At 39.6% G+C, this 22,224-nt stretch overlaps 1 protein-coding gene across 1 annotated transcript in view; it reads left to right on the top strand.

Annotated features, from left to right (window-relative positions):
* The first annotated feature begins 4,539 nt into the window (after positions 1 to 4,539).
* Positions 4,540 to 22,224, top strand: part of LOC117300946 (gamma-aminobutyric acid type B receptor subunit 1-like) — a 42,198-nt gene continuing 24,513 nt past the window's right edge. The window contains exon 1 of the mRNA XM_033784815.1: positions 4,540 to 4,719. The gene's annotated coding sequence lies outside the window, so the exon portion shown is untranslated. The remainder of the gene's footprint in view (positions 4,720 to 22,224) is intronic.

The following is a 22,224-nucleotide window of genomic DNA, read 5'->3' as shown; positions in this document are numbered from 1 at the left end:
AACTTTGAGGGCATGTTTTTAGCTTGCGCCAAGCGTCACTATCTTGTGTTGGCACTGCATGCGATTCATCGCGCCTCGATTGACGTCACGAACAGCGCCCTCTCGGGTCGGGCTTATTTTCAAATTTATAAATAACATGGAAACTAATTTTGTTAAACCTTAGTTAATTGTTTATTCATATTCCACTCATAAAAACACATATTTTAGTGACAAAAGCTTTACAAAAGAAATGTATTGTACAAAGAGTGCCTAATAACCCACTCGCCATTATGTTTCTTTTTAACATACTAGTACTCGTACTCGGCTATCCATTGAGTACTTGGTACCCGGCTGTTGACTTAGTACCCAGATATCAGAATACTCAGTACTTATATATTCAGTACTCGTTCGTGATGGCATAAGTACTCATGCTTGAGTACTACTCAGCCAGCCTGGTACTCGACAGTACCTGGTACCCGGATGTTGTATTTAGTACTCGGATATCAGATAACACAGTAATCGTATATCAGAAAACTCGGTACTCGTATCTTCATTACTCCTTCTAAATTGTCTTAGTACACGTTCTTGAGTACTACTCGGCCACCTTAGTACTCGGCAGTACCTGGTACGGCTGTTAGACTTAACACTCGGATATAAGATAACTCAGTACTCGGATATCAGCATAGGCAGTACTCGCATGTTCAGTATTTCTTCTAGATGGTCTTAGTACTCGTACTCGAGTACTACTCGGCCACCGTAGTACTCGGCAGTACCTGGTACGGCTGTTAGACTTAACACTCGGATATCAGATAACTCAGTACTCGGATATCAGCATAGGCAGTACTCGCATGTTCAGTATTTCTTCTAGATGGTCTTAGTACTCGTACTCGAGTACTACTCGGCCACCGTAGTACTCGGCAGTACCTGGTACGGCTGTTAGACTTAGTACTCGGATATCAGCATTCTCAGCTCGGCCACCGTAGTACTCGGCAGTACCTGGTACGGCTGTTAGACTTAGTACTCGGATATCAGCATTCTCAGTACTCGTTCCGATAGCCTAAGTACTCGTGCTTGAGTACTACTCGGCAACTTTAACACTCTGCATTCTTGATACTCGACTGTAAGACTAAATTAGTACTCATCAGAATAATCAGTGGTCTAAATACTAGCGTACTCAGTACTTGTTTTCGATGGCCTAAGTACTTATGCTCGAGTATAACTCGGTCACCAGAGTGCCCTGCAGTACTTGGTACTCGGCTGAATACTGTAACCGTTTACTAACATCTCTTCCCCTGCATTAAGAGTCAAGTGAGAACAATATAATAATTTTCATACCAGATTATAACACAATTAAGTAATAGATGTGTCAAAGCGCCTGAACGTCAAGGACAATGCGTCAAGGACAACCATTTACAATGCGTTTTCTCCTTTGGCAGGTTTTCTAAATTGAAGCTTTCAACATTTTTGTTGTTTGTTTGGTAATTTAAAGCAAATTTTGAAAAATAAACCATTTGTATAATGGCTCTCTATAGAACCGAAACGAATCTCATGCTTAGCAGTGAATATAATCATTAAGGCACTAATGGGTATGGGAAAGTACAGTCTATTATGTGTAGGGTGAAAGTTGTAAATTACATTAAAGGCCAAAATAATTATTTGTGTTTTATTCTAAAGCAAATAATGTAGGTCATTTTGACATTGGAAATACCGTGTCTGCCATTACAAACCCGAACACACAATGTATTGAGAACCAAATTCAATTTCTTGATTTCTGATTCTTACTCAATTTTGCCAGATGCATCTTATAGATGCGTGTGGCACGTCTTGGCCGAGCAGTCTAGTTCAACGGAGCAAGCCCAGGTGTTATCCAGCAGGAGAGTGTGGGTTCGAATCCCGGTCATGACACTTGTGCTTTTGAACAAGGCACTTAATCACAAACGCTCCGTAAAAAGTTAGGAATGTATGTAGCCAAGTTCCTTGTGTATGATACCCATGCCTAAATCCTTATGGACTGTGAAGGGGGTAACCCTGTTTCAGCCCTAGGCCAGGAGTAGGTGACTTCTAGCTGATGCTACCCATGCCTACATCATTACAAGCTGTGAAGGGGGGTGATACCTTTGCCCACATCCTTACAGACTGTGAAGGGGGTAACCCTGTTTCAGCCCTAGGCCAGGAGTAGGTGACTTCTAGCTGATGCTACCCATGCCTACATCATTACAAGCTGTGAAGGGGGGTGATACCTTTGCCCACATCCTTACAGACTGTGAAGGGGGTAACCCTGTTTCAGCCCCAGGCCAGGAGTAGGTGACTTCTAGCTGATGCTACCCATGCCTACATCATTACAAGCTGTGAAGGGGGTGATACCTTTGCCCACATCCTTACAGACTGTGAAGGGGGTAACCCCGTTTCAGCCCCACAAGTAGGTGGCTCCTAGTGGATGATACCCATGCCTACATCCTTACAGACTGTGAAGGGGGTAACCCCGTTTCAGCCCCACAAGTAGGTGGCTCCTAGTGGATGATACCCATGCCTACATCCTTACAGACTGTGAAGGGGGTAACCCCGTTTCAGCCCCACAAGTAGGTGGCTCCTAGTTGATGATACCCATGCCTACATCCATACAGACTGTGAAGGGGTAACCCTGTTTCAGCCCTAGGAGTAGGTGGCTCCTAGTGGATGATACCCATGCCTACATCCATACAGACTGTGAAGGGGTAACCCTGTTTCAGCCCAATGAGTAGGTGGCTCCTAGTTGATGATACCCATGCCTACATCCTTACAGACTTTGAAGAGGGTAACCCTGTTTCAGCCCCAGGAGTAGGTGACTCCTAGTGGATGATACCCATCCTTACAGACTGTGAATGGGTTAACCCTGTTTAAGCCCCATGAGTTTTTGGCTCCAAGTGGATGATGCCCATGCCTACATCCTTACGGACTGTGACGGGGGTAGCCTTGTTTCAGCCCCATGATTTGGGGACAAAGTGCCCCTGGTGGCAGTTGTTTTGGGTCGAAATCCCAAATCATAAGTGTAGCCCTCGCCTTAAAGTGGCCATCCAACCGTATGATGAGGCAATATCCTATAACACATCCAACAACAACAAAAATTCACAATTGACGAAGAAATACATATCGTTGTTGTTTTCATACACACTGGTCAGTTCGTATGTCATGATATCCTAAGCTGGACCGTGCCAAACGTACTAGAGGGGTGTCAATCAACATTGGACAGTGGTTTCGTTAGGAGGGGGCAGGAAAAAAACCTGCCAGCATCCTTTTTGTACAAAATAAGTATGTCAATTGTAAATAAAATCAAGTCAAGAAATTTAATTAGTTAAGCAAAAAAAAAAATACTTACACTTAAACGGGCACAACCAGGACATGTCAACAACACACCTCAAATAAAAAAAAAAAAAAAAACTGTTTTATAAGGTTTTGCAGTAACACGCATTCTCAAATCCATGAGGAGCGTCTTTTGTTCTTTCCATTGTTCATGTATTAATGGAGTCCTTTTCCCGTTTTTGTTTTGTCCTGTCCTTTGACTCTCTTCTTGGAAAAGTTAAGAATATAATCGGAGTTGGACAGAGAGAACAAGTAATTAATTTATGAATAAGTAACACTACAAATTGTGATATCTGTGTAACAAAAAATCAGAAGGCAAAGAGAAAGTCGTGCATGTGGATCCATTCCCACCAATATTCGGAAAGGGATGTATCTCATGATAGCTGAATTCGTTCAAATCGACTGTACGACTTGACATTTTCTTAGCCACATCAAAGAACTGAAGAAGAAGAAATTTGAGACCTTGTCCTCCGCGTATTGCCTCCTTAAAAACAAAATAAGACTCTGAGGTCTTGACAAAAAGCAGTTAAACTGGCGAACATTTTGTCACTGCGTTCATGTTGCCATCTATCTTTATCAGTACTTGATTGTGCTCAAAGGCACTGGAAACTATTGGCAATATTAGGCCTAACTGTTAACATAAAAACTTACTTGCTAACGAGCAACGGAGAGCTGTTGGTATAAAATATTCTGAGAAACGGCCCCGTAGTTTTCGAGAGTTATTTGTCACTAAAATAATTAATTGAATTGAATTCGAGACCTCCCATCTGATGTCTCGAATTCAAGCATCTAAAAGCACACAACTTGTGCGACAAGGATGGTTTTTCTTCCCTCTCGCAACTTCGACGACCCATTCAAAATGGTTTGTTATTTTATGTGTCATGGGATTCACTAAGTGAGAACACTGGTCTTTGACAATTGCCAAAGGTGTTCACAAGACTGTTCAAAAGCCTACAGGTTTTCCATGCTGCAGTAAAATGGCACTCATGTGTAGTCTTTAACAAAGTAGTCTTGTGGGGCATCACAAGGCTAAAAAGCTTCGCTCAACGATAATGTTCATTAAAAAAAAATGGTCGATTCGCTAATGGAAATCCGACTTGAGAGAAGGTTACGAATCACCAAAGATGTCGGTTCATTAAGCACTTCGTGCCTTTTGGAAACCTGAGCCTTGGCCTCAATCTCAAGTCTTATGTTTCTCTTGCTTCTTTTTATCTAGCCTGACGTCACACTTCGAGGCTTGTATTTTAAGCCAGACAGCTGCTGCTGAGCCCACGTACATGATCACCTTTGTCCTCGCAGACTGTTATACGGCCTTGAAGCATTGTTCTCTGAAGATTCGCAGTTAAATCCGACGAACATGTGTGAGGGCGCTACTTTGGAGCACACGTGAGAGCACACAAGGTACGATTTGGGTATTATTGTGCAAATGTAAGATTAGTTAAGTTTACTGTTTAAGTTTGAACTAGATTAGGGTTTGAACAAAGAAACATTTACCCAAGCTGGACTTGGACCAACAATCTCCACATGAAATACTACACTTTCTGAGCTATTAAGCCCTTTGTTGGTGGTATTCCTATATTAGTCAGTATCTCTGTTTCGTGTGCCAGAGAAGCCATACATAACCGTATTGGAAGTATCACACAAAATTGCATCGCGTTAATCTCCCATAGCCGATGGCCCAGAGGTGCCCGGGAGGCGATTTCTCTTATGCATTGACGTTATCCAGCCGCCATCTTAGAGGAAAAACGATGACGAAAAAAATCGAAACGCACAAGTGTACGCGCTACGCACGGGGTTGGCCAATGAACAACCTCCCGTTGACCTCTAGGTGAGGGCGCCCTACTGAAATGACGTCATGCGCATAAGGTATATTGCTGTTCGGCATTGCCACCCTCAAACACATGAGATCATGATTCTGTATTAAGGATTTCCTTTTTAGAATCGGTTTTAAGAAGAAGAAAAAATCCCCATTGCAAAGTCCTACGCCCAATGGTAATTTCGTAGTCGGAAAAAAAATGCGCCTGGAAACTCATGGTCACCTTTTGTATGCGAGACTCGGCTGGTATAACACACATGTGAGAAGTTGCCGTCCGGAAGAACACCTTCATTAAATAAAGTTTAAAATCTGATTATGGTACAATACCATAGTGTACGAATTCGATTAGCAAATGAAGTTATCTAGAGAACGTGTAGTTGATGTTTCGACCAATCATTAGCCACAACATTCCACACAACGACTGTTTGTTGTTGTCAGCATAGCGCACAAACACGTTGCCGCAGACAACATCTCAATGGATTTCTGAAGAGAACGTGTAGTTGATGTTTCGACCAATCATTAGCTGCGAAATTCCACAGAATGACGAAACGCATCATCTCACAAACGTACTCACATCTCACACAACATAGAGCGTCCATGATTGGTTCTGTCCACCACAGGCCAATTTAACCACTTTATTAAACTCATTTTAAGTTGTGTCTTTGTGTCTGGGGATATAAAAAGCAAACTGCACTTGATTTCTGAGGATTATTCACTTAAATGGAGAGTTGTGCATCAACGCACTGCGTGTAGCCTTTGGAGAGTTGCTCTGCACCGTATACTCACTCGCAGCGTGCAGGCTTTTACTACCATGTGTAACCTGTTTTACCAATAACACAACCACACAGTAGCTGTTTGTTTTTGTGTGAAAGAGACCTATTCTGGAAACCTTGGTGTAGATTTATTGCTTGGTTGACATCAGTAGGACCTACTTGTCTTTAACTATGTTCACGACTAGCTTAATTAGCTACACACGACGAGTGCTCAGAGGTATGACAATAGCAGGCGGCAGCTCGTCGTTATCCTTGGCCGTGTTATGTGTGTTTTTCACGGGTCTCACCCAGCACGGAGCGTGCAGCTCGAACGTCACTAAACTGCACATTGTGGGGCTGTATCCTATGAGCGGATTCTGGGCAGGGGGGCAAGCGCAGCTACCAGCCACCCTCATGGCCGCTCGAGACATCAATGCTAATCCGAATATTCTGCCTGGATACGAGCTCGACATTTCGCAAAAAGACACGAAGGTCAGTTTCAAATTATTCGTAAAATGCAAATTATTCGTGTAATTTTGGCTAAGTTAATGGTATTATTTAAATGAGGCGGCCAATTTGTAGATAGCCAGTGGTATCTCGTTGTTCACGCAGCGATTACAAGTCATAAATGCGAGGAACCAAAACGATAGTCAATGGCCAATGACTATTCAAACATAAACGCTATTTTATATGTCAAAGTTAAGTTCTTTTGGGGTTTTAATTACATGGATTGTACCTTTTGATTTTGGAACTGTTCGCTTGTTTTTATCATTATATGCAATGAAAAACTTACGTGTGAAAATGTCATCCCAAAAGGTATGTGTGTTGTTTTTAGATATCGCCAAAAATCGACGCAGAAAGAATTTGTGTAGAAAATTATATCTTTTCCAGAACACTCGATGTGAGATGACTTCTAAACATGTTTTTTATTTTATTTGTTTTTATACTATTGAAACCTGCTGTACTTCTAAACAAGTTTCATTTCATTTGTTTAAAGAGTGGCTACTAAAATGTATGTGTATAAATTCAAGGACATAAGCCGTTCTAAAAAGGACGTCACAGGTTGACGGAATGGCGTTGTTTCATCCTTCAAAATTGTGTGAGAAAAACCTTGTGTTCATGGAAACCCTTTTATCGATCGGCTTAGCACAATGACAAGATTGCCATATGGCTTTAAAAGCAAGCATGTCCCAGTTTCGGTTGGCAGCAATTGAAAATGAAATAATTTTCGAAAAAATTAGGTTAATTTATTAAAAGCTCTCTCTAGTTAACAAGAAAAGCCAAGCTGGAAATGTTATGTGCTTTTAGAAGCGAATATATTGATAAAGGCGTTATGATCTCTTTCACAATGTAGAGGTAATAATGAATACGTCTGGTCAGAATGTTAAGGTTCTTGGTGTAATTTGAATGGATTTGGAAACACTGCTTTTTCATATTTTGGAGCTCCTGTTAAAATGTTGTTTATTGCTCTAGAGTTAAATGGCGTTTGGGGCATTGCATGGTGTGGAGAATAAGAGTAACTATAAACATAAATATGAATAGTAAACTTGCGGGTACAACCATGAGTAAAATCTCTTTTGAGGGCGTTTTGGCTCTGAAAAGAGTCGGTTTGCTCTTGACGTTTCGAACAGTATACTCTGCCCGTCTTCAGGAGAGTTGTGATCAAGAGTTGTTTATACAAAGTATTTGGTTGGCAAAAAGAATCATCCTTTTTCTAAGTAAACTATTTCTGTGCCCTTATTTTGTTTAAATACGCATTTTTTTATGTAAAGGCACTGGACACTATTGGCAATTAGGCCCTACTCAAATAATAATTGTTAGCATAAAACCTGACTTGGTATTGAGCATTAGAGAGCTGTTGATAGTATAACACAACGTGCGAAACAGTTCCATCGGAAGTAACGCAGACTTTGACAAGGGGGTAATTTCTCAATAAAATAATAAAATAATTCAGCTGCAAGCCTTTTATTATGCATCAGAAAGCACACAAAGTATTGAAACAAGGGTGTTTTTCCTTTCATATCTCTTGAAAATTTGATGGCCAATTTAAAACCAAGCTATTTGAATATTTAGGCCTACCCTTTTTTCTCCGTTTCCCTTGTGGTTTGTTACTTGAAGTTTTTTCCCATCACCCAAGTGCAATTTACGAGAACAGTCTTCTCTCCACTCAGGTAAAGTAAATTTTTCGCTTCAAGGAGGAAGGGGACATTAAGACGGGATCTTGAGTGTGAAAAGTTTATAGAAACTAATCCACGGGAATAAGTGAAGAAAGGGCACTCTTGTTTGAACTTGGATTGATTTTCCTTTCGATGGTTCAAATCCGTAGGAAACTACAAGACCTTGTAAATGATGGACAATCAGGGAAAGATGCGTGAAGTCAGCCATACAACTTTTTAAGAGAGGTTCACTTTAAAAGAAAAGTTCATTTTCACAGGCAGCGATGCAACTGCAATTTGATGACTTTGTCTTTTAACGACTTCAATACGTTCGGCGTTTTACCGACTCATGTCGTGCTTGAACTACCCTTAAAAATAACTCTTTTATTTTAGGCATGTAATTAGAGATTTATGTGTGGGTTAACTCATAGTTTGAAAAAATAGTGTGGGATGGCAGATTAGCCTATAATGGGCAAAAACAAATTATCAATTGACTGAAACTGTTTTTGAAATAACCAGCTTTTGAAATGTACTATTTTGTGAAATAACACCAATCTGTAAACTTTCAGAATTGAAATGTACTATTTTGTGAAAATTAGTATAACACCAATCTGTAAATTTTCAGAATACTTAAATGTCTAGTGTAGGGGACGGTGAAGATCTATTCATCTGTTCAGATCGTTAGAACAAGAATTGCGCCCGCAAACACAATTAATTATCCATTCTACAATCTGTCTTCTGATCGCGCCCAGTGGGGCCAGTGTGTATTTTCTTTGTGTCTATGACTGCTCGGAGTTAACCAGCCTTACTTCATGTCATGCACCAATTTATAAAAAATGTCCATGTTCCATCCGATTCACCGGCATGAAAACACTTGAGAGACTTGGACTCAAGCATCATGCATCCATAATCAAATAAGAATACACAAATCTAATTTGATTACGTTTGTAGGAAGAGAGAAGACATACAGTACAGGTTTTAGTAAATTTGTCTCTTTTCATCCTTCACCTATATGCACCTGCTCTCTGAATTTATACTTATAACTAAGGTTTAAAAATATTGGTTTTGATTGTATTTACAAATTTACGAGTAGGCCCCGACCCGAGAGGGCGCTGTTCGTGACGTAATTCAAGGCGCGCTATTTGAAGAGAAAATTTGTAGTCAGGCCCCCGTACATTACGTCTGGGAACATGGCACATCAAAACAAATTTAGACACGATTTTACACACATACGTACATTGAAACTTGAACATGTTGAACGCTTAGTGGTTTTTACAAAAGCTATAGCTGCTATTTTTATTTAACTATGCGACTTTTTAGTGACCAAATGGGTTGTAAGATGTGGGCCTACGTATTATTATAGAAATACGGCCACGGAGCAGACTGCACGCACGCACTATGGCTGCTGTATAATGTGCGGACGGTCACATAGGACCTGCACGCACGGTGAATCGCATGCGGTACCAAAAAAAAAATCGTGTCACTTGGCAAAAGCTAAAAACATGCCCTCAAAGTTCAAACTTACCCGATTTTTTTCACGTTTAGCAAATGCTCCTCTGGGTTCGTCACGTCTTTCATATACCTTCTTCGACTTCCCACTAGCTGGAAAAATGGTTGGGACGGCGTCGTGTTTAAGAATGGCTCTTCTCGTCATGTCAAATGAGTGGTGTATCCCGGATTCGAAGCACGACGGTTATATATTTATAACTTTTTTGCTAAAGTTATATACATATTATACTGCTTGCCACATTATCGAGTACAACGTTTTGTTTATAGTTATGTTTTTAATAAGGAAATCGAACTACAATCCTATAGCATGTTATCAGCTGAGTTGTTCACATCATGTTATTTTAAACATAGTCTACACTTTTATCAATAGCAAGTTCTCCTGTTCTATAAGACGCTGGACACTATTGGTAATTGTCAAAGACCAGTCTTCTCACTTGCTGTATCTGAACATAAAATAACAAACCTGTGAAAATTTGAGCTCAATCGGTCAACGAAGTTGCGAGATAATAATGAAAGGAAAACACACTTGTCACACGAAGTTGTGTGCTTTCAGATGCTTGATTTCGAGACCTCCAATTCTAAATCTGAGGTCTCGAAATCAAAATCGTGGAAAAGTTTGATTTTTCACTTGAACACATCTCTCTTATCTTAAACTTATATATAACTTCGTGAACGTAAGTTTGAGTTGATCGTGTACGTACACAATATGTTATATGTACGTACAAGATAAGTTTGGATTTATCGTGTACGTACAGGATAAGTTATCAAGAGGTGCTTATGTACTAAGGAGCTTCTAACAAAATTCACGAGAGGAAACGATGGTGAGTAGGACAAGAGCAAAGTGAACCGTGAATATACAACAAGACAATAATTGCAAATTTGATTAAGCCCTGAAGCCTAAAAGTGCGTGTAATACAATTACACCCGCAGCGTGTAAGTAAAGGTATTAGACACTACCGCTTAATAAATGTCCAAAATAATAGCGATTGTGACCAGAGGTTTCTTGGCCCGTCCACAAAGAATCAAAATAAATACTTCACAATTTTCAGCGACCACTGAATTGATTTCCGGCCGGTCAGCTGCAGCAATTTCATCTGGATTTGGCCGACGGAGCGGGAAATTGCATTAGTCTTCGGCTATCAGCAAAATCGTCATTTTTTTCCTAGTATAACTGCTTGTTCACTCGTAGTCAATAGTCACTCATTTCCACTTCAACAAGAGATCAATTATAACAGTAAATCTGCTCAAGATTGACCTCGCAAAAGGTCCCCCTGGCTGTTTTACTTTCGCATTGCATCAACATTTTCGTAGAGTCCCAAAGTGCAATCACCTACACTGCTGGGGTAGTTTTAGTGTACTTTTTTAAACAAGGCATTATTTTGTTCGTACATTTATTCAGTCGATACGGAGCATCGGATTATGTCCCTCCAAACACGTTGGTCTCCCATTGCTGTACGCAGCTCATCCTGTTGCAGGCCAGAGTCCCGGCACAAGGTGTCAACTTAGGTGGTGTGTACGTTTGTCTGCCACGGGAACAGTGACCCTGATGAGTAGGGGTCCATTGCATGCACCGGCTTGCTCACTGCCAGCTCAGTATGTCTGAGACAGTGACCTGCTATCTCGGCTGTCGTGTCGTAATCTTGGTGCTTACTCTGGTAGTCCATCTTGTTCACACCTGCATAAAAGCAAGTATCATCATGGGACATTATCACTGACCGCTGTCTTTAGGGTCAATCTGAAAAACCTTTGGCTATCTTAGGTTTAGTGCACTTTTGAAAGATGATTAGACCTGACAACACATTTGTACAGCCTCCCGAATAACAGGCTAGTTTAATGACAACTCATCCTCCGTAACGAGTGTTTTTGGTAAAGCCAAATTGCACGACTACCAACCAAAGTCACTAACTGTTTAATCTTTAGTTTAAAAAAACTGAGAACTCAAAAGTTTCGAATTCTTTTTTGATCAACGCTTCCCTTCACAGTGTCATAATGTAGACGACCGAACAAGCGATGATGACGTCATTAATCTTTTTTAGAAAGCTTGGGTCTCAATGATTAATCCAATCACCGACGGTACAATAGAATCTTTAGATTTTCATCCATCGGATGGGACGTAAAGCCGTTGGTCCCATGTGTTGTGTAACGAATGTAAATTAACCAGGCTGGCGCACTTATCGAAAAGAGAAGGGGTTCGCCCCGGTGTTCCTGGCTGTGGCTGCTGTATGCGCCCTAGCACCTTGTAAACCTAGAAAACAAAAGCTGTACCCACTAAAGTTTGCACAGCTGTAATAACAGTTACGCGTTTTAGTTGCAAAGCAGCTGTGGCGGTTTAAACATGATACGTTGGTTTAGGTTTATTTTTGTCTAGGCCTACCTATAATATGCCGCAAGACGTGTATAAATATACAAGCACAGTTGACACGAAACACGTTCCAAAGTTCGATATTATATGATTCACTTGTTATAGTGCGATGATCACATCTTGCTAAATTTAATGTTCAAATCGTGCTAGAGCATCTAAATTCTACTCTGTTAGTTTCCCTTGCGGGTGTGTAACTCGATTTAAAACCCGTTTGCTGACAAAACGTATTGTAACATTGTAACGCATTGATTCATTTTGATATACTATCCCCAAGCGAGAAGAAATTCCCACCCACCGCCGCTTACATGCAATTTCCAGATTAAATTTACTAAATTGGCAAAAAATTCCTCGGCTTTGTCAATACAACGTCACAACTCATATTGATGATAAATTCACTGCATGGTTTACGGGTGTGTCTCGATTAAAAACTCGATCACTGAATGCAATGCGTTTCGAGTTCCAATCACAAACTAATAAAGTCCAACAAAAACAAATAGAAGATGTTTTTGTAAAGTCGCGTAGGGTCGTATCAAATCTAGTTTAGCATCCATTGGGATGGTAATAATAACAGCCTGTGCTTACATGCCATGATTTATTGGGTAAAATATGTTTTCATTGGATCAACGTATACTGACATATTTCCATGATTGGTTTGAGGTAGTCTTGAAGTCAAGACGGTAATTGTTAAGCGCGGTGTGTAGTTACAGCGCGGTGTAGCTGCGGGGACGATACACACACCCTCGATCCCAGACGATACACACACCCTCGATCCCAGTATGTGTGTGTGAGTCAGTCGCACTTACCTCGCGCTACCTACGACTGTTGCATGTGTAACATCGCACTGGACAGTGACTGTTGCATGAAAGGCAGACAAATATAATTGGTCTGTGGTGATGTAATTTGTTGTTTTGTCTTTTTGACCGCCTGTTTGCAGCGGGTCAATCATTTTATATGTATTATGGCTGTACGTCATAGGTCTATAGTTGTATTACTTTGATGTATTGTGTATAGGTACATTTTGATAGAACGATTTCATTGGATAAACATAGAGTGGCGTATCTTTCCATATCTGTGTTATAATTGGTTTTAAGTGATGTAATTTGTTGTTTTGCCTTAGTCGATCGACTGCATGCTATGTGTGCATAACGTTTGTATGATTCCGTAGGCCTATTGTTCTTTAATTTACTACAACGTGTACATTTATTTGAGTGATTTCATCGGATAAACGTGCTGCGACGTAAGCCTTTTCAGATTTGTATAATTATGATTGTTCTGTGCACCTCAAGAAAATCCTATTCGTCAACACTGTGAATAACACTGGGTGGACGTGTGTGTGTGTCCACATAGTGTTTCGTTTTCAAGTCCTTACATTATGAGGACGTTTTATTCTCATGTCCACACAGCATAACAACAGCAGTGTGGGCTTATATTTTGAATTCCTCTTTGAAACAACACACATATTCTATTTTTACATCCCTGTCGAGTTACCCTTTTTCCCGTTCCTTTGTCCCTGTAGCTAAGAACCTCCCATAGACTTCGTACACTTAATTCCTTGTGGGCACCCCATTTTTTAAAATTTATTCCCATATTGAGACCCATTGTTTTCCCTTATCTGTTTTGTCCTCGATCTCCATAAGGAATATTAAAGCACGCACTTTCAGATGCTCGTCCAATAAAACACATCAAAAACAGAGCATCCCCGCAGGAAATCAAAATCGTCAGAAAATTGGTTGGCAATTTTTGAACAGGCCTTGGGACCCAAGTTCTGTCATTAATAGTTTACGTCTATTGAAATTGATTGATGAACATAATTTTCAACGAACTTGTACGCTAAGTGCCGGTAACGACTTATTACAATTTTTAATAAATTTGTTGATTTCTTTCGTTTGATATGAAGTTGTGTGATAACTCAGAGTGGCATTTCAGATTTTTAGTCATAAGTCATAATTAACTGCTCGTTGTCTTGTTTTTTTTTTAATGTCACTTATCAAGCACTGTGTGAAATGTATTCAATAAGTTTGTTAATACATGGGAACAATGCAATTAAGTCACTGTGTGTAACCGTATTGTGAATACTGCTATACTTTATTAAGAATGCTCGCCCTACTATAAAGAATGTTAGATTTAATTTATGTTTGTATTGGATCGTCCTTGTTGACTAGGCTATCCAGAGGCGATGTTAATTTGCCATCGCAGTAGGGACCAATAATTTTTTACACTGTCCAAAATCACCAGGGTCAGCCCTACTTCTGTGTGAAACAATTACCTGGAAATTGCGTCAAACTTACCCGTTGAAACTGTGTCAAGCTTGTTTTGAAACTGACCCTGATTTTTAACATTCTGCCCCATGATGTTTGTTAATCTGAACAGGAAACTGTATCAAACTGACCTGCAAACTGTGTCAACCTGACCCGAAAACTGTATCAAACTGACCCGAAAACTGTATCAAACTGACCCGAAAACTGTATCAAACTGACCCGAAAACTGTATCAAACTGACCCGCAACGTGTATCAACCTGACCCGCACACTGTGTCTACCTGACCCGCATACTTTGTCTACCTGACTCGCAAACTGTATCAATCTGACCCGCAAACTGTATCAATCTGACCCACAAACTGTGTAAATCTGACCCGGAAACTGTGTAAATCTGACCCGGAAACTGTGTAAATCTGACCCGGAAACTGTGTAAATCTGACCCGGAAACTGTGTAAATCTGACCCGCAAACTGTGTAAATCTGACCCAGAAACTGTGTAAATCTGACCCGGAACTGTGTGAATCTTACCCAGAAACTGTGTCAATCTGACCCGCAAACTGTGTTAATCTGACCCAGAAACTCTATAAAACTGACTCGGAAACTGTATCAATCTGACCCTGATTTGTATCAAACTGACCCCTGACCTGGAAATGGTACCACACTGTTTCCATTAGTGAATGTCGCTTCGTATATAAAATCCAGCGTTGATACTCATGCCTACACCCTTACTGTGAAGGGGGCTACCCTTTTTTAGCCCAGGATAGGTGCCAATGTGCCCCGGGTGGCAGTTGATTTGGATCGATAGCCTAAAACGGTTAAGTGTAGCCCTCACCGCGAAGTAGCCGCCCGGCCTTGTGATAACGCAAACAAAGTTTTTTTTAAGCATGCTCGTTTAAGTTTACCATAATTCAAAAGTAAACTTATACAAAGTGGCGGGTGTGATAAAGCGCTATGTAATAAGAACCTTCTGTTAAAGCTTGGGACTAAAAGTTATTGACAGGAATATACAAGTTCCATTCATTATGAAAGGCTTTCGATTTTAAACCATATTTCCAATATTAATTTTGGTTTTTACCCATACACCGATGGTTTTGAAATTTGTTTTTTTAATATTCTTTATCCCCGATGCAAATTTAACATCTCTTATTATCATATTATTTCCAATGAAGTGGAACTATTGACTGTACAACATGAGCGTGCTTGCACATACAAACTAAAAAAGATGCTTAAAATATTGGCTGTTAACTCCTTGCCGATAGTTCCGTCCTGACAATACCGTAACCTCTATTTCTTGACATCAAATGAATTGCAGATTTACTAGAGAGTACTTTTACTTGTGTAACTCAGTTCAATTCCATAATCAAATAATCCCTACTAACAAAAGGTTGTCGAGTAAATTCTGCATTGCAAATCAATCCCATTGTTCATTTACATGAAAGTGATTGTCAGTTGGGATTGGGTTATAAAGTTGAGGTGAGTATAACAATAGAGCTGCCATCCGCTAAACTAATAATAGACTGTGCAAGTCTCGCGCGAATTTGGCTTCCCGCCAGTTGTACAAGTGCGTGATTCTGTCTCTTCACGCTTCATTTTAAAGGCAGTGGACACTATTGGTAATTACTCAAAATTGTTTTTAACATAAAATCTTACTTGGTAACTAGTAATGGGGAGAGGTTGATAGTATAAAACATTGTGAGAAACAGCTCTCTCTCTCTCTGACGTAACGTAGTTTTCGAGAAAGAAGTATTTTTTTCCACGAATCTGATTTCGATACCTCAGATTTAGAATTTGATGTCTCGAAATCAATCATCTGAAAGCACATAACTTCGAGTGACAAGGGTGTTTTTCTTTAATTATTATTTCGCAACTTCGATGACCGATTGAACTCGAATTCACACAGGTTTTTTATTCTATGCATATGTTGAGATACACCAAGTGAGAAGACTGGACTTTGACAATAACCAATATAGTGTCCTTGTCTTGGGGGAGTTGGTCTTTGAAAATTGTGTGTAACCGTTTGTAATGGTTTCGTCTAGGTAGGCCTACCCTCCAATTGTATTGCATACAAGTAAAGTCATGAACTGTGTCTCCATGCCAGCTCCATGCGTTTTACATGTACGTTCCGTCTTCTGTCTTGGTCCACACTTCCACTGAGTACACAAAAAGCTATTAAGTGCATGCTTGGTTGGAATTGCACCACACTTTTATACAACGCGCGCATTTATGCTTAAGTGGTCTCATCTTCCTTGGGGAAAACAAATACGCTTTTTACCGTCCCCTCCCTCGTTCCGTCCCGAGTCGAAAGCTTCCTATTGTTTGGAAAGTAAAACAATTGGTTTGGAGTAATATGAAAGTAAAGTACATATCGAAACTGGGGCAGCGACTATGTCCACGCAGAACACCGTCTGTAAAACGTACCTGACAGAATCGTTTCTCAGATTCAATGCCTTTTTATTCCCCATAGCCGATGTATTTCCGACCAAGTAAGTTTTCATTGCAATTTATTTTTAGAGTGTTTCCCAAACGACCTTCCGTTTGAAAACCATTAACGCTTCGTTCACACGAAATCAATGTTGGATGCCAGGTTTAGAAAACGTTGAAATAATGGACAAGCCTTAAAGGTACTGGACACTGTCGGTAATTACACAAAATAAGTGTTAGCATAAAACGAATTTGGTAACGAGCAACGGAGAGATAAAGACATTGTGAGAAACGGCCCCCTCTGAAGTAACGTAGTTTTTGAGAAAGAAGTCATTTATTACTAAAATGTTTGAATTGAGTTCGAGACCTCAGCTGAAGTCTCGAAATCAAGCATCTGAAAGCACACGGCTTGTGCAACAAAGGTGTTTTTCGTCTATTATTTTCTCGCAACTTCGATGACTAATTGAGTTCCAATTTTCACAGGTATGTTAATTTATGCATATATTGAGATACACCACGTATGAAGACTGGTCTTTGACAATTAAAAAGTCTGATTACCGATTTTTTTGTTTTATTGAGTGGCCTCTAACCAAAAGCCAGCTACGGAACTTTAAGCGCGAAAATCAAGGGAAAATTGATGACATTTTTACCCGACCACTTTGCTGTGAAAATCAATGTCAATTTTCGCTTCACTGTAATCAAACTCTCGTAGCGTTGCTACCTGAACCACACACTCTAAAGCTATACACAAACAAAAATGGTGTACACTTCCTATAGACGAGACCTGTGACATCACATGTTTACAAAACAGCCACAGAGCCTGGACTTCCTGCAGGCATGATTTGTACACAGCTCAATGTAATAAAATATAAAATCTTATATTTTATGGAGATTGCACTGTCTAATTCTTATCGACTTTTGATATGATGAAAGGGGGCACATCTCAAAAGTTGTCCAGCTTTTACTTTCATAACTCTTGGTTTTATGTGGAAATTATGGCACGAAATGTCAACTTTCCCATAGGACCAGTGCAGTATATTGCCTGCCAGAATACTTAAAGAATGTACAAGGTCACACTTATTGTAAACAAAGGTCATTATGGGAGTTTCCGCAGTTCACAATGTTCAATATAAGTAGTCTGTTTAAATGAAAACAGTTTCGAAAACTGACAAAAAAATCATTATCAAGAGACGAGCACCGGTTTCATGCCCTATCTCACAAACTTTGTGAGGACTGAAAACACATTTCTAGCTGTTATTCTTTTTATCTGTTTTTTTTATCGTTCATATATTTTTCCTTAGTACATTTCTGCCAGCAGGCTTTTGTTTTGGATTCTCAGCATTTTGTTCATAATGTCTTTTGTATTGTAGTATTAGAACTATTGTGATCTTTTTAAGTATTGAAATATGTTGGTTTTAAATACCAATAGTGTAAAGTAATACGTCGTAGGCCTACGTTAAAATAATGTTCGTCTGCCGAGACGAACGTTTTTTTTGGGGGACATTATTTTACTCATTTCTCAAACCGTGTAAGTTTAAAGAAAAGCTGCGGACATTGTGTATCGCTTCAAAGGCACTTGACACTTTAAGTAATTGTAAAAAAAAACAGTCTTCTCACTTGATGTATCTCAACATAATTATGCATAAAAATAACAAACCTGTAAAAATTTAAACTCTTTTGGTCGTCAAGGTTGCGAGAGAATAACGGAAGATCTGTATTCAGCCGAGGTCTCGAATTCACTTCAACTATTTTAGTGAGAAATTACTTCTTTCTTAAAAGCTACGTTACTTCAGCTCTCATTTCGCTCGTTACCAAGTAAGATTTTATGCTAACAATTATTTCAGTAATAATTCTCCATGCCAATTTTTACTGGCTCTGTCCTTCAACGTCCATCCAGGCAGATTTTATGCTAACAATTTATTTGAGTAATAATTCTCCATGGCAATTTTTACTGGCTCTGTCCTTCAACGTCAATCAAGGCATAACTGCGTGCAGCGTGTTTAATATCAAAAAGGTTATTTTTGTACCAAATGTATAATATCGACACATCGAGTGGCCTTGTCCAAAGTGAGTCAATTTTGACAGGAAAAAACAAATCTTTAGCTCATCAGACCTTTTTTGAAACTGTGTCCTACTATTCTTAGAAAATTATGAAGAAAAACCAATATATCTGTATGTTTATATTTTCTGCTGTGGAACTTGTTCTCGTTCAATATTGCCCTGATAATAGAGTCAGTTCGATTTCACTAATTGCGAAGAAATTAGACGTGTATTGTTGCTCGAAACTATCAACTCGACTTGTTTTTGTTATGCAAGTCGCCAGCTACACGAGCCCCGAAGGCCACTTCAAGGTGTGTGCTACAATTTATTGTTTTCCAGGGGCCGTTGCCATGCTCCTAGGGATGAAACAGGGTTACCCCCTTTACAGTCCATACAGATGTAGGCTTGGGTATCATCCATCAGAAGCCTGGCTGGTAGAGCAGAAAGCACTACCTCCCCACTGGTATAACATATTATGAATGGAGTCATCATTATAGACTTAAAGTTAGAGTGAAGGTTCATGGCTTTATACATAAAGCATGTTAAGAGAAACATTTGCTAAGCACAGAAACAAAGCAGAAACTCGTTACTAGCCCCAAACCCATGAAATTTATACACTGTTTTGGCTGGTGCCCTACTCATTGTTGTTTAGCATAGAAAAACCTTCATACACAAAACATAGGCTTAGAGTGGAATTTACTGAAAACAATGCAACCATTTTTGGAAGGTGTTGGTTTTTTTTTGCAGAAAATGTTGAGTTTGGTCGGCCGCCCGAGCTAACCATCGTGTTTTGTTTACCAACAATGGAAAGATTAATAAACAAACAAATCCCCTGAATATGAGTGTCAAGTATTTTTTGAATGGGGCCTTAAAGGTAGTGGACACTATTGGTAAATACTCAAAATAATTATTAGCATAAAACCTTACTTGGTAACGAGTAATGGGGAGAGGTTGATAGTATAAAACATTGTAAGAAACGGCTCCCTCTGAAGTGACGTAGTTTTCGAGAAAGAAGTAATTTTCCATGAATTTGATTTCGAGACCTCAGGACCTCAGATTTAGAACTTGAGGTCTCGAAATCAAGCTTCTGAAAGCACACAACTTCGTGTGACAAGGTTTTTTTTTTTCATTATTATCTCGCAACTTCGATAACCGACTGAGCTCAAATTTTCACAGGTTTGTTATTTTATGCATATATGATGAGATACACCAAGTGAGAAGACTGGCCTTTGACAATTACCAAAAGTGTCCACTGCCTTTAAGCATACCTATATGTATAAGCGAGGGTTTCAGTGCAGTTTCCTATAACAACCAATTAAAATGAGATTTTAATATTAAGGGGTGATTTTTCTGACACAAGTATAGTTTTACACGAAATAATTTCCAAGGACATTGGTACTAAATACATCGGTTTAAGTAAAAAAAAAAAATCATCCGATCTATTTTTAGACCTGTTCTTTATTAGATTAAAACATTACCATGTTCGATTTTATTATTCATTCTATATGTCACTCTCTGATAAGGCCATCATTGACCCATGAATTTGAAGTCTGATGTGTATTTCTGACACTTGTGTCCTTAAGCAGGACACTTCACCATTGCTTCGTCCTTCGGATGGTACGTTAAGCCGTTGGCCCCATGTGTTGTGTAACGCATGTAAAAGAACCCAGTGCACTTATAGAAAAGAGAAGAGGTTCGCCCCGGTGTTCCTGGTCCGATCGGCAGCAAATTGCGCCAACGCTTGTCGAAACGTAAACGAAAACTACGTTAGTATTTGGCTGTGTTTCATAGAAAATTCATTGATTAAGTTGATATTTTATCAGTCTGATGAACTTCTTTCATGACCTTGTAAAAACATTACATGGTGCTATAATCAGGATAGGGTCTCATAATTCAAACGTGGTCCCAAATACTGTATGTTACAGCGCCAGGAGAGTCACGGAGTGACGGACATGTGCGCTATATAAGATACCACAAGTGTTACAATTATAATGTGATGCCTGTTCTCAAATTGAGTGTGAGGTTTGTATATGGTTGACTACTCATCCTATAAGCCCTGCTTATCTAGGGGTTTACGGCGCATGCGATCTCACACTGTTCATGGTTGACTCACAGAGTGCAATGTCATCTGTGAATGGTTCACATAGCAAGCACTTTTAAAGGCACCGTACACCATTGGTAATTACTCAAAATAATTATAGCCATAAAACCTTTCTTGGTGACAAGTAATGGGGGAGAGGTTGGTGGTACAAAACATTGTGAGAAACAGCTCCCTCTGAAGTGCCATAGTTTTGGAGAGAGAAGTAATTTTCCACGAATTTGATTTCGAGACCTCAGATTTAGAACTTGATGTCTCGAAATCAACCGTCTAAACGCACACAACTTCGTGTGACAAGGGTGTTTTCTTCTTTCAATATTATCTCGCAACTTTGATGACCGATTGAGCTCAAACTTTCACAGGTTTGTTATTTTATGCTTATGTTGAGACACACTAACTGTGAAGGCTAGTCTTTGACAATTACCAATAGTGTCCACTGCCTTTAATAGTATAAAACATCATGAGAAAAGGCTCCCTCTACACTAACGTAGTTTTTGAGAAAGAAGTAATTTCTCACTGAGGTATTTGAATTGAATTCGAGAACTCAGCTGAGGACTCGAATTAAAGGCATCTGAAAGCGCACAACTTCGTGTGACAAGGGAGATTCCTCTAATTAGTATACACATAATGAATGTTTATGAGTGCAATGGTGCAAATATGTTCATGAGTTGAAAGATGGAATGTTTTATATAACACCCAAGCAGATCCTTGCCATTTGATTGGAGGATTGTCCGTCACGTGATAGCAAATAAAAGTACCATTGCACGCTGAGTCACTCGCCGTGCTTTTTCGTTCCATCCGAAAAGTACCATTGCACGCTGGCACGCTGCCAGCGTGCAATGGTACTTTTCGGATGGAACAAAAAAGCTTAGTAAAAACATCACTGCGTGCGCGTGTCTTTGGTAACGCAGCAGGTGTTACTGCAAGAAGGCATAGTAAAATTACTAGCTTTCGGCTTCTACAGTTGAAATTGTTTGTTTTGAAAGTTGTTTCTTTCAATCAAAATGACAAAGTTCTACTTGGATGTTATATAAAACAAATAATGAATGTTTTTCATTCGTGCAATGGTGCGAATATGTTCATTCGTTGAAAGCTGGAATAGTCCATTCAACTCGGCTCCGCCTCGTTGAATAGAACATTCCATCTTTCAACTCATGAACATATTCGCACCATTGCACTCATAAACATTCATTATGTGTATACTATTCAACGAGGCGGAGCCGAGTTGAATGGAACATTCCAGCTTTCAACGAATGAACATATTCGCACCATTGCACGAATGAAAAACATTCATTATTTGTTTTATATAACATCCAAGTAGATCTTTGTCATTTTGATTGAAAGATACAACTTTCAAAACAAACAAAATGTAGAAGACGAATGCTAGTAATTTTACTAATATGCCTTGCTGCGTTACCGAAGACAACGCGCACGCAGTGATGTTTTTACTCAGCTTTTTCGTTCCATCCGAAAAGTACCATTGCACGCTGGCAGCG

This window comes from Asterias rubens, chromosome 16, assembly GCF_902459465.1.
Source record: "Asterias rubens chromosome 16, eAstRub1.3, whole genome shotgun sequence".
Lineage (NCBI taxonomy): Eukaryota > Metazoa > Echinodermata > Asteroidea > Forcipulatida > Asteriidae > Asterias > Asterias rubens.
This window is presented reverse-complemented; position numbering and strand designations above follow the sequence as displayed.